This window comes from Schistocerca americana, chromosome 11, assembly GCF_021461395.2.
Source record: "Schistocerca americana isolate TAMUIC-IGC-003095 chromosome 11, iqSchAmer2.1, whole genome shotgun sequence".
Taxonomy (NCBI): domain Eukaryota; kingdom Metazoa; phylum Arthropoda; class Insecta; order Orthoptera; family Acrididae; genus Schistocerca; species Schistocerca americana.
In genome coordinates, this window is record NC_060129.1 from 135,811,844 (window position 1) to 135,825,797 (window position 13,954).

Genomic DNA, 13,954 nt, shown 5'->3' on the forward strand with positions numbered 1-13,954 from the left:
TACAAATTAAACACTTTCCGTTACTCTCCTTTCATTCCACTGTGGAAACTAGTCTTTTTTTACGTCGCCACACGCTCCTATATCAATGCAAACTACGCTACTGGGCAAGGCGCCGCGTCTCTGCTCTTCGTGTTTCAAAACACGCTGCAGAAACGTCCGTAACTCCTCGATGCCTTCACTTACAATTTTAAACCTTTGACACCGCTAAGCGACTACCGTTCTCAGTACGTGATATCAGTTTCAACTAGATACGACCTCACTGTCCCAGGCAAAAACGCACTCAAAGACGTAAATACAAACCGAAAAGAAACACGGATTACACAAAATCGCGCAAAAGCTACTTTTTCGTCTTATGTAGTTACAAATTAAACACTTTCCGTTACTCTCCTTTCATTCCACTGTGGAAACTAGTCTTTTTTTACGTCGCCACACGCTCCTATATCAATGCAAACTACGCTACTGGGCCAGGCGCCGCGTCTCTGCTCTTCGTGTTTCAAAACACGCTGCAGAAACGTCCGTAACTCCTCGATGCCTTCACTTATAATTTTAAACCTTTGACACCGCTAAGCGACTACCGTTCTCAGTACGTGATATCAGTTTCAATTAGATACGACCTCACTGTCCCAGGCAAAAACGCACTCAAAGACGTAAATACAAACCGAAAAGAAACACGGATTACACAAACTCGCGCAAAAGCTACTTTTTCGTCTTATGTAGTTACAAATTAAACACTTTCCGTTACTCTCCTTTCATTCCACTGTGGAAACTAGTCTTTTTTTACGTCGCCACACGCTCCTATATCAATGCAAACTACGCTACTGGGCCAGGCGCCGCGTCTCTGCTCTTCGTGTTTCAAAACACGCTGCAGAAACGTCCGTAACTCCTCGATGCCTTCACTTACAATTTTAAACCTTTGACACCGCTAAGCGACTACCGTTCTCAGTACGTGATATCAGTTTCAACTAGATACGACCTCACTGTCCCAGGCAAAAACGCACTCAAAGACGTAAATACAAACCGAAAAGAAACACGGATTACACAAACTCGCGCAAAAGCTACTTTTTCGTCTTATGTAGTTACAAATTAAACACTTTCCGTTACTCTCCTTTCATTCCACTGTGGAAACTAGTCTTTTTGTACGTCGCCACACGCTCCTATATCAATGCAAACTACGCTACTGGGCCAGGCGCCGCGTCTCTGCTCTTCGTGTTTCAAAACACGCTGCAGAAACGTCCGTAACTCCTCGATGCCTTCACTTACAATTTTAAACCTTTGACACCGCTAAGCGACTACCGTTCTCAGTACGTGATATCAGTTTCAACTAGATACGACCTCACTGTCCCAGGCAAAAACGCACTCAAAGACGTAAATACAAACCGAAAAGAAACACGGATTACACAAAATCGCGCAAAAGCTACTTTTTCGTCTTATGTAGTTACAAATTAAACACTTTCCGTTACTCTCCTTTCATTCCACTGTGGAAACTAGTCTTTTTTTACGTCGCCACACGCTCCTATATCAATGCAAACTACGCTACTGAACCAGGCGCCGCGTCTCTGCTCTTCGTGTTTCAAAACACGCTGCAGAAACGTCCGTAACTCCTCGATGCCTTCACTTACAATTTTAAACCTTAGACACCGCTAAGCGACTACCGTTCTCAGTACGTGATATCAGTTTCAACTAGATACGACCTCACTGTCCCTGGCAAAAACGCACTCAAAGACGTAAATACAAACCGAAAAGAAACACGGATTACACAAACTCGCGCAAAAGCTACTTTTTCGTCTTATGTAGTTACAAATTAAACACTTTCCGTTACTCTCCTTTCATTCCACATTGGAAACTAGTCTTTTTTTACGTCGCCACACGCTCCTATATCAATGCAAACTACGCTACTGGGCCAGGCGCCGCGTCTCTGCTCTTCGTGTTTCAAAACACGCTGCAGAAACGTCCGTAACTCCTCGATGCCTTCACTTACAATTTTAAACCTTTGACACCGCTAAGCGACTACCGTTCTCAGTACGTGATATCAGTTTCAACTAGATACGACCTCACTGTCCCAGGCAAAAACGCACTCAAAGACGTAAATACAAACCGAAAAGAAACACGGATTACACAAACTCGCGCAAAAGCTACTTTTTCGTCTTATGTAGTTACAAATTAAACACTTTCCGTTACTCTCCTTTCATTCCACTGTGGAAACTAGTGTTTTTTTACGTCGCCACACGCTCCTATATCAATGCAAACTACGCTACTGGGCCAGGCGCCGCGTCTCTGCTCTTCGTGTTTCAAAACACGCTGCAGAAACGTCCGTAACTCCTCGATGCCTTCACTTACAATTTTAAACCTTTGACACCGCTAAGCGACTACCGTTCTCAGTACGTGATATCAGTTTCAACTAGATACGACCTCACTGTCCCAGGCAAAAACGCACTCAAAGACGTAAATACAAACCGAAAAGAAACACGGATTACACAAACTCGCGCAAAAGCTACTTTTTCGTCTTATGTAGTTACAAATTAAACACTTTCCGTTACTCTCCTTTCATTCCACTGTGGAAACTAGTCTTTTTTTACGTCGCCACACGCTCCTATATCAATGCAAACTACGCTACTGGGCCAGGCGCCGCGTCTCTGCTCTTCGTGTTTCAAAACACGCTGCAGAAACGTCCGTAACTCCTCGATGCCTTCACTTACAATTTTAAACCTTTGACACCGCTAAGCGACTACCGTTCTCAGTACGTGATATCAGTTTCAACTAGATACGACCTCACTGTCCCAGGCAAAAACGCACTCAAAGACGTAAATACAAACCGAAAAGAAACACGGATTACACAAAATCGCGCAAAAGCTACTTTTTCGTCTTATGTAGTTACAAATTAAACACTTTCCGTTACTCTCCTTTCATTCCACTGTGGAAACTAGTCTTTTTTTACGTCGCCACACGCTCCTATATCAATGCAAACTACGCTACTGGGCCAGGCGCCGCGTCTCTGCTCTTCGTGTTTCAAAACACACTGCAGAAACGTCCGTAACTCCTCGATGCCTTCACTTACAATTTTAAACCTTTGACACCGCTAAGCGACTACCGTTCTCAGTACGTGATATCAGTTTCAACTAGATACGACCTCACTGTCCCAGGCAAAAACGGACTCAAAGACGTAAATACAAACCGAAAAGAAACACGGATTACACAAACTCGCGCAAAAGCTACTTTTTCGTCTTATGTAGTTACAAATTAAACACTTTCCGTTACTCTCCTTTCATTCCACTGTGGAAACTAGTCTTTTTTTACGTCGCCACACGCTCCTATATCAATGCAAACTACGCTACTGGGCCAGGCGCCGCGTCTCTGCTCTTCGTGTTTCAAAACACGCTGCAGAAACGTCCGTAACTCCTCGATGCCTTCACTTACAATTTTAAACCTTTGACACCGCTAAGCGACTACCGTTCTCAGTACGTGATATCAGTTTCAACTAGATACGACCTCACTGTCCCAGGCAAAAACGCACTCAAAGACGTAAATACAAACCGAAAAGAAACACGGATTACACAAACTCGCGCAAAAGCTACTTTTTCGTCTTATGTAGTTACAAATTAAACACTTTCCGTTACTCTCCTTTCATTCCACTGTGGAAACTAGTCTTTTTTTACGTCGCCACACGCTCCTATAGCAATGCAAACTACGCTACTGGGCCAGGCGCCGCGTCTCTGCTCTTCGTGTTTCAAAACACGCTGCAGAAACGTCCGTAACTCCTCGATGCCTTCACTTACAATTTTAAACCTTTGACACCGCTAAGCGACTACCGTTCTCAGTACGTGATATCAGTTTCAATTAGATACGACCTCACTGTCCCAGGCAAAAACGCACTCAAAGACGTAAATACAAACCGAAAAGAAACACGGATTACACAAAATCGCGCAAAAGCTACTTTTTCGTCTTATGTAGTTACAAATTAAACACTTTCCGTTACTCTCCTTTCATTCCACTGTGGAAACTAGTCTTTTTTTACGTCGCCACACGCTCCTATATCAATGCAAACTACGCTACTGGGCCAGGCGCCGCGTCTCTGCTCTTCGTGTTTCAAAACACGCTGCAGAAACGTCCGTAACTCCTCGATGCCTTCACTTACAATTTTAAACCTTTGACACCGCTAAGCGACTACCGTTCTCAGTACGTGATATCAGTTTCAACTAGATACGACCTCACTGTCCCAGGCAAAAACGCACTCAAAGACGTAAATACAAACCGAAAAGAAACACGGATTACACAAACTCGCGCAAAAGCTACTTTTTCGTCTTATGTAGTTACAAATTAAACACTTTCCGTTACTCTCCTTTCATTCCACTGTGGAAACTAGTCTTTTTGTACGTCGCCACACGCTCCTATATCAATGCAAACTACGCTACTGGGCCAGGCGCCGCGTCTCTGCTCTTCGTGTTTCAAAACACGCTGCAGAAACGTCCGTAACTCCTCGATGCCTTCACTTACAATTTTAAACCTTTGACACCGCTAAGCGACTACCGTTCTCAGTACGTGATATCAGTTTCAACTAGATACGACCTCACTGTCCCAGGCAAAAACGCACTCAAAGACGTAAATACAAACCGAAAAGAAACACGGATTACACAAAATCGCGCAAAAGCTACTTTTTCGTCTTATGTAGTTACAAATTAAACACTTTCCGTTACTCTCCTTTCATTCCACTGTGGAAACTAGTCTCTTTTTACGTCGCCACACGCTCCTATATCAATGCAAACTACGCTACTGAACCAGGCGCCGCGTCTCTGCTCTTCGTGTTTCAAAACACGCTGCAGAAACGTCCGTAACTCCTCGATGCCTTCACTTACAATTTTAAACCTTTGACACCGCTAAGCGACTACCGTTCTCAGTACGTGATATCAGTTTTAACTAGATACGACCTCACTGTCCCAGGCAAAAACGCACTCAAAGACGTAAATACAAACCGAAAAGAAACACGGATTACACAAACTCGCGCAAAAGCTACTTTTTCGTCTTATGTAGTTACAAATTAAACACTTTCCGTTACTCTCCTTTCATTCCACTGTGGAAACTAGTCTTTTTTTACGTCGCCACACGCTCCTATATCAATGCAAACTACGCTACTGGGCCAGGCGCCGCGTCTCTGCTCTTCGTGTTTCAAAACACGCTGCAGAAACGTCCGTAACTCCTCGATGCCTTCACTTACAATTTTAAACCTTTGACACCGCTAAGCGACTACCGTTCTCAGTACGTGATATCAGTTTCAACTAGATACGACCTCACTGTCCCAGGCAAAAACGCACTCAAAGACGTAAATACAAACCGAAAAGAAACACGGATTACACAAACTCGCGCAAAAGCTACTTTTTCGTCTTATGTAGTTACAAATTAAACACTTTCCGTTATTCTCCTTTCATTCCACTGTGGAAACTAGTCTTTTTTTACGTCGCCACACGCTCCTATATCAATGCAAACTACGCTACTGGGCCAGGCGCCGCGTCTCTGCTCTTCGTGTTTCAAAACACGCTGCAGAAACGTCCGTAACTCCTCGATGCCTTCACTTACAATTTTAAACCTTTGACACCGCTAAGCGACTACCGTTCTCAGTACGTGATATCAGTTTCAACTAGATACGACCTCACTGTCCCAGGCAAAAACGCACTCAAAGACGTAAATACAAACCGAAAAGAAACACGGATTACACAAACTCGCGCAAAAGCTACTTTTTCGTCTTATGTAGTTACAAATTAAACACTTTCCGTTACTCTCCTTTCATTCCACTGTGGAAACTAGTCTTTTTTTACGTCGCCACACGCTCCTATATCAATGCAAACTACGCTACTGGGCCAGGCGCCGCGTCTCTGCTCTTCGTGTTTCAAAACACGCTGCAGAAACGTCCGTAACTCCTCGATGCCTTCACTTACAATTTTAAACCTTTGACACCGCTAAGCGACTACCGTTCTCAGTACGTGATATCAGTTTCAACTAGATACGACCTCACTGTCCCAGGCAAAAACGCACTCAAAGACGTAAATACAAACCGAAAAGAAACACGGATTACACAAACTCGCGCAAAAGCTACTTTTTCGTCTTATGTAGTTACAAATTAAACACTTTCCGTTACTCTCCTTTCATTCCACTGTGGAAACTAGTCTTTTTTTACGTCGCCACACGCTCCTATATCAATGCAAACTACGCTACTGCTCTTCGTGTTTCAAAACACGATGCAGAAACGTCCGTAACTCCTCGATGCCTTCACTTACAATTTTAAACCTTTGACACCGCTAAGCGACTACCGTTCTCAGTACGTGATATCAGTTTCAACTAGATACGACCTCACTGTCCCACGCAAAAACGCACTCAAAGACGTAAATACAAACCGAAAAGAAACACGGATTACACAAAATCGCGCAAAAGCTACTTTTTCGTCGTATGTAGTTACAAATTAATCACTTTCCCTTACTCTCCTTTCAATCCCCTGTGGAAACTAGTCTTTTTTTACGTCGCCACACGCTCCTATATCAATGCAAACTACGCTACTGGGCCAGGCGCCGCGTCTCTGCTCTTCGTGTTTCAAAACACGCTGCAGAAACGTCCGTAACTCCTCGATGCCTTCACTTACAAATTTAAACCTTTGACACCGCTAAGCGACTACCGTTCTCAGTACGTGATATCAGTTTCAACTAGATACGACCTCACTGTCCCAGGCAAAAACGCACTCAAAGACGTAAATACAAACCGAAAAGAAACACGGATTACACAAACTCGCGCAAAAGCTACTTTTTCGTCTTATGTAGTTACAAATTAAACACTTTCCGTTACTCTCCTTTCATTCCACTGTGGAAACTAGTCTTTTTTTACGTCGCCACACGCTCCTATATCAATGCAAACTACGCTACTGGGCCAGGCGCCGCGTCTCTGCTCTTCGTGTTTCAAAACACGCTGCAGAAACGTCCGTAACTCCTCGATGCCTTCACTTACAATTTTAAACCTTTGACACCGCTAAGCGACTACCGTTCTCAGTACGTGATATCAGTTTCAACTAGATACGACCTCACTGTCCCAGGCAAAAACGCACTCAAAGACGTAAATACAAACCGAAAAGAAACACGGATTACACAAACTCGCGCAAAAGCTACTTTTTCGTCTTATGTAGTTACAAATTAAACACTTTCCGTTACTCTCCTTTCATTCCACTGTGGAAACTAGTCTTTTTTTACGTCGCCACACGCTCCTATATCAATGCAAACTACGCTACTGGGCCAGGCGCCGCGTCTCTGCTCTTCGTGTTTCAAAACACGCTGCAGTAACGTCCGTAACTCCTCGATGCCTTCACTTACAATTTTAAACCTTTGACACCGCTAAGCGACTACCGTTCTCAGTACGTGATATCAGTTTCAACTAGATACGACCTCACTGTCCCAGGCAAAAACGCACTCAAAGACGTAAATACAAACCGAAAAGAAACACGGATTACACAAACTCGCGCAAAAGCTACTTTTTCGTCTTATGTAGTTACAAATTAAACACTTTCCGTTACTCTCCTTTCATTCCACTGTGGAAACTAGTCTTTTTTTACGTCGCCACACGCTCCTATATCAATGCAAACTACGCTACTGGGCCAGGCGCCGCGTCTCTGCTCTTCGTGTTTCAAAACACGCTGCAGAAACGTCCGTAACTTCTCGATGCCTTCACTTACAATTTTAAACCTTTGACACCGCTAAGCGACTACCGTTCTCAGTACGTGATATCAGTTTCAACTAGATACGACCTCACTGTCCCAGGCAAAAACGCACTCAAAGACGTGAATACAATCCGATAAGAAACACGGATTACACAAACTCGCGCAAAAGCTACTTTTTCGTCTTATGTAGTTACAAATTAAACACTTTCCGTTACTCTCCTTTCATTCCACTGTGGAAACCAGTCTTTCTTTACGTCGCCACACGCTCCTATATCAATGCAAACTACGCTACTGGGCCAGGCGCCGCGTCTCTGCTCTTCGTGTTTCAAAACACGCTGCAGAAACGTCCGTAACTCCTCGATGCCTTCACTTACAATTTTAAACCTTTGACACCGCTAAGCGACTACCGTTCTCAGTACGTGATATCAGTTTCAACTAGATACGACCTCACTGTCCCAGGCAAAAACGCACTCAAAGACGTAAATACAAACCGAAAAGAAACACGGATTACACAAACTCGCGCAAAAGCTACTTTTTCGTCTTATGTAGTTACAAATTAAACACTTTCCGTTACTCTCCTTTCATTCCACTGTGGAAACTAGTCTTTTTTTACGTCGCCACACGCTCCTATATCAATGCAAACTACGCTACTGCTCTTCGTGTTTCAAAACACGATGCAGAAACGTCCGTAACTCCTCGATGCCTTCACTTACAATTTTAAACCTTTGACACCGCTAAGCGACTACCGTTCTCAGTACGTGATATCAGTTTCAACTAGATACGACCTCACTGTCCCAGGCAAAAACGCACTCAAAGACGTAAATACAAACCGAAAAGAAACACGGATTACACAAAATCGCGCAAAAGCTACTTTTTCGTCGTATGTAGTTACAAATTAATCACTTTCCCTTACTCTCCTTTCAATCCCCTGTGGAAACTAGTCTTTTTTTACGTCGCCACACGCTCCTATATCAATGCAAACTACGCTACTGGGCCAGGCGCCGCGTCTCTGCTCTTCGTGTTTCAAAACACGCTGCAGAAACGTCCGTAACTCCTCGATGCCTTCACTTACAAATTTAAACCTTTGACACCGCTAAGCGACTACCGTTCTCAGTACGTGATATCAGTTTCAACTAGATACGACCTCACTGTCCCAGGCAAAAACGCACTCAAAGACGTAAATACAAACCGAAAAGAAACACGGATTACACAAACTCGCGCAAAAGCTACTTTTTCGTCTTATGTAGTTACAAATTAAACACTTTCCGTTACTCTCCTTTCATTCCACTGTGGAAACTAGTCTTTTTTTACGTCGCCACACGCTCCTATATCAATGCAAACTACGCTACTGGGCCAGGCGCCGCGTCTCTGCTCTTCGTGTTTCAAAACACGCTGCAGAAACGTCCGTAACTCCTCGATGCCTTCACTTACAATTTTAAACCTTTGACACCGCTAAGCGACTACCGTTCTCAGTACGTGATATCAGTTTCAACTAGATACGACCTCACTGTCCCAGGCAAAAACGCACTCAAAGACGTAAATACAAACCGAAAAGAAACACGGATTACACAAACTCGCGCAAAAGCTACTTTTTCGTCTTATGTAGTTACAAATTAAACACTTTCCGTTACTCTCCTTTCATTCCACTGTGGAAACTAGTCTTTTTTTACGTCGCCACACGCTCCTATATCAATGCAAACTACGCTACTGGGCCAGGCGCCGCGTCTCTGCTCTTCGTGTTTCAAAACACGCTGCAGTAACGTCCGTAACTCCTCGATGCCTTCACTTACAATTTTAAACCTTTGACACCGCTAAGCGACTACCGTTCTCAGTACGTGATATCAGTTTCAACTAGATACGACCTCACTGTCCCAGGCAAAAACGCACTCAAAGACGTAAATACAAACCGAAAAGAAACACGGATTACACAAACTCGCGCAAAAGCTACTTTTTCGTCTTATGTAGTTACAAATTAAACACTTTCCGTTACTCTCCTTTCATTCCACTGTGGAAACTAGTCTTTTTTTACGTCGCCACACGCTCCTATATCAATGCAAACTACGCTACTGGGCCAGGCGCCGCGTCTCTGCTCTTCGTGTTTCAAAACACGCTGCAGAAACGTCCGTAACTTCTCGATGCCTTCACTTACAATTTTAAACCTTTGACACCGCTAAGCGACTACCGTTCTCAGTACGTGATATCAGTTTCAACTAGATACGACCTCACTGTCCCAGGCAAAAACGCACTCAAAGACGTGAATACAATCCGATAAGAAACACGGATTACACAAACTCGCGCAAAAGCTACTTTTTCGTCTTATGTAGTTACAAATTAAACACTTTCCGTTACTCTCCTTTCATTCCACTGTGGAAACCAGTCTTTCTTTACGTCGCCACACGCTCCTATATCAATGCAAACTACGCTACTGGGCCAGGCGCCGCGTCTCTGCTCTTCGTGTTTCAAAACACGCTGCAGAAACGTCCGTAACTCCTCGATGCCTTCACTTACAATTTTAAACCTTTGACACCGCTAAGCGACTACCGTTCTCAGTACGTGATATCAGTTTCAACTAGATACGACCTCACTGTCCCAGGCAAAAACGCACTTAAAGACGTAAATACAAACCGAAAAGAAACACGGATTACACAAACTCGCGCAAAAGCTACTTTTTCGTCTTATGTAGTTACAAATTAAACACTTTCCGTTACTCTCCTTTCATTCCACTGTGGAAACTAGTCTTTTTTCACGTCGCCACACGCTCCTATATCAATGCAAACTACGCTACTGGGCCAGGCGCCGCGTCTCTGCTCTTCGTGTTTCAGAACACGCTGCAGAAACGTCCGTAACTCCTCGATGCCTTCACTTACAATTTTAAACCTTTGACACCGCTAAGCGACTACCGTTCTCAGTACGTGATATCAGTTTCAACTAGATACGACCTCACTGTCCCAGGCAAAAACGCACTCAAAGACGTGAATACAATCCGATAAGAAACACGGATTACACAAACTCGCGCAAAAGCTACTTTTTCGTCTTATGTAGTTACAAATTAAACACTTTCCGTTACTCTCCTTTCATTCCACTGTGGAAACTAGTCTTTTTTTACGTCGCCACACGCTCCTATATCAATGCAAACTACGCTACTGGGCCAGGCGCCGCGTCTCTGCTCTTCGTGTTTCAAAACACGCTGCAGAAACGTCCGTAACTCCTCGATGCCTTCACTTACAATTTTAAACCTTTGACACCGCTAAGCGACTACCGTTCTCAGTACGTGATATCAGTTTCAACTAGATACGACCTCACTGTCCCAGGCAAAAACGCACTCAAAGACGTAAATACAAACCGAAAAGAAACACGGATTACACAAACTCGCGCAAAAGCTACTTTTTCGTCTTATGTAGTTACAAATTAAACACTTTCCGTTACTCTCCTTTCATTCCACTGTGGAAACTAGTCTTTTTTTACGTCGCCACACGCTCCTATATCAATGCAAACTACGCTACTGAACCAGGCGCCGCGTCTCTGCTCTTCGTGTTTCAAAACACGCTGCAGAAACGTCCGTAACTCCTCGATGCCTTCACTTACAATTTTAAACCTTTGACACCGCTAAGCGACTACCGTTCTCAGTACGTGATATCAGTTTTAACTAGATACGACCTCACTGTCCCAGGCAAAAACGCACTCAAAGACGTAAATACAAACCGAAAAGAAACACGGATTACACAAACTCGCGCAAAAGCTACTTTTTCGTCTTATGTAGTTACAAATTAAACACTTTCCGTTACTCTCCTTTCATTCCACTGTGGAAACTAGTCTTTTTTTACGTCGCCACACGCTCCTATATCAATGCAAACTACGCTACTGGGCCAGGCGCCGCGTCTCTGCTCTTCGTGTTTCAAAACACGCTGCAGTAACGTCCGTAACTCCTCGATGCCTTCACTTACAATTTTAAACCTTTGACACCGCTAAGCGACTACCGTTCTCAGTACGTGATATCAGTTTCAACTAGATACGACCTCACTGTCCCAGGCAAAAACGCACTCAAAGACGTAAATACAAACCGAAAAGAAACACGGATTACTCAAACTCGCGCAAAAGCTACTTTTTCGTCTTATGTAGTTACAAATTAAACACTTTCCGTTACTCTCCTTTCATTCCACTGTGGAAACTAGTCTTTTTTTACGTCGCCACACGCTCCTATATCAATGCAAACTACGCTACTGGGCCAGGCGCCGCGTCTCTGCTCTTCGTGTTTCAAAACACGCTGCAGAAACGTCCGTAACTTCTCGATGCCTTCACTTACAATTTTAAACCTTTGACACCGCTAAGCGACTACCGTTCTCAGTACGTGATATCAGTTTCAACTAGATACGACCTCACTGTCCCAGGCAAAAACGCACTCAAAGACGTGAATACAATCCGATAAGAAACACGGATTACACAAACTCGCGCAAAAGCTACTTTTTCGTCTTATGTAGTTACAAATTAAACACTTTCCGTTACTCTCCTTTCATTCCACTGTGGAAACTAGTCTTTCTTTACGTCGCCACACGCTCCTATATCAATGCAAACTACGCTACTGGGCCAGGCGCCGCGTCTCTGCTCTTCGTGTTTCAAAACACGCTGCAGAAACGTCCGTAACTCCTCGATGCCTTCACTTACAATTTTAAACCTTTGACACCGCTAAGCGACTACCGTTCTCAGTACGTGATATCAGTTTCAACTAGATACGACCTCACTGTCCCAGGCAAAAACGCACTTAAAGACGTAAATACAAACCGAAAAGAAACACGGATTACACAAACTCGCGCAAAAGCTACTTTTTCGTCTTATGTAGTTACAAATTAAACACTTTCCGTTACTCTCCTTTCATTCTACTGTGGAAACTAGTCTTTTTTCACGTCGCCACACGCTCCTATATCAATGCAAACTACGCTACTGGGCCAGGCGCCGCGTCTCTGCTCTTCGTGTTTCAAAACACGCTGCAGAAACGTCCGTAACTCCTCGATGCCTTCACTTACAATTTTAAACCTTTGACACCGCTAAGCGACTACCGTTCTCAGTACGTGATATCAGTTTCAACTAGATACGGCCTCACTGTCCCAGGCAAAAACGCCCTCAAAAACGTAAATACAAACCGAAAAGAAACACGGATTACACAAACTCGCGCAAAAGCTACTTTTTCGTCTTATGTAGTTACAAATTAAACACTTTCCGTTACTCTCCTTTCATTCCACTGTGGAAACTAGTCTTTTTTTACGTCGCCACACGCTCCTATATCAATGCAAACTACGCTACTGGGCCAGGCGCCGCGTCTCTGCTCTTCGTGTTTCAAAACACGCTGCAGAAACGTCCGTAACTCCTCGATGCCTTCACTTACAATTTTAAACCTTTGACACCGCTAAGCGACTACCGTTCTCAGTACGTGATATCAGTTTCAACTAGATACGACCTCACTGTCCCAGGCAAAAACGCACTCAAAGACGTAAATACAAACCGAAAAGAAACACGGATTACACAAACTCGCGCAAAAGCTACTATTTCGTCTTATGTAGTTACAAATTAAACACTTTCCGTTACTCTCCTTTCATTCCACTGTGGAAACTAGTCTTTTTTTACGTCGCCACACGCTCCTATATCAATGCAAACTACGCTACTGGGCCAGGCGCCGCGTCTCTGCTCTTCGTGTTTCAAAGCACGCTGCAGAAACGTCCGTAACTTCTCGATGCCTTCACTTACAATTTTAAACCTTTGACACCGCTAAGCGACTACCGTTCTCAGTACGTGATATCAGTTTCAACTAGATACGACCTCACTGTCCCAGGCAAAAACGCACTCAAAGACGTGAATACAATCCGATAAGAAACACGGATTACACAAACTCGCGCAAAAGCTACTTTTTCGTCTTATGTAGTTACAAATTAAACACTTTCCGTTACTCTCCTTTCATTCCACTGTGGAAACTAGTCTTTTTTTACGTCGCCACACGCTCCTATATCAATGCAAACTACGCTACTGGGCCAGGCGCCGCGTCTCTGCTCTTCGTGTTTCAAAACACGCTGCAGAAACGTCCGTAACTCCTCGATGCCTTCACTTACAATTTTAAACCTTTGACACCGCTAAGCGACTACCGTTCTCAGTACGTGATATCAGTTTCAACTAGATACGACCTCACTGTCCCAGGCAAAAACGCACTCAAAGACGTAAATACAAACCGAAAAGAAACACGGATTACACAAACTCGCGCAAAAGCTACTTTTTCGTCTT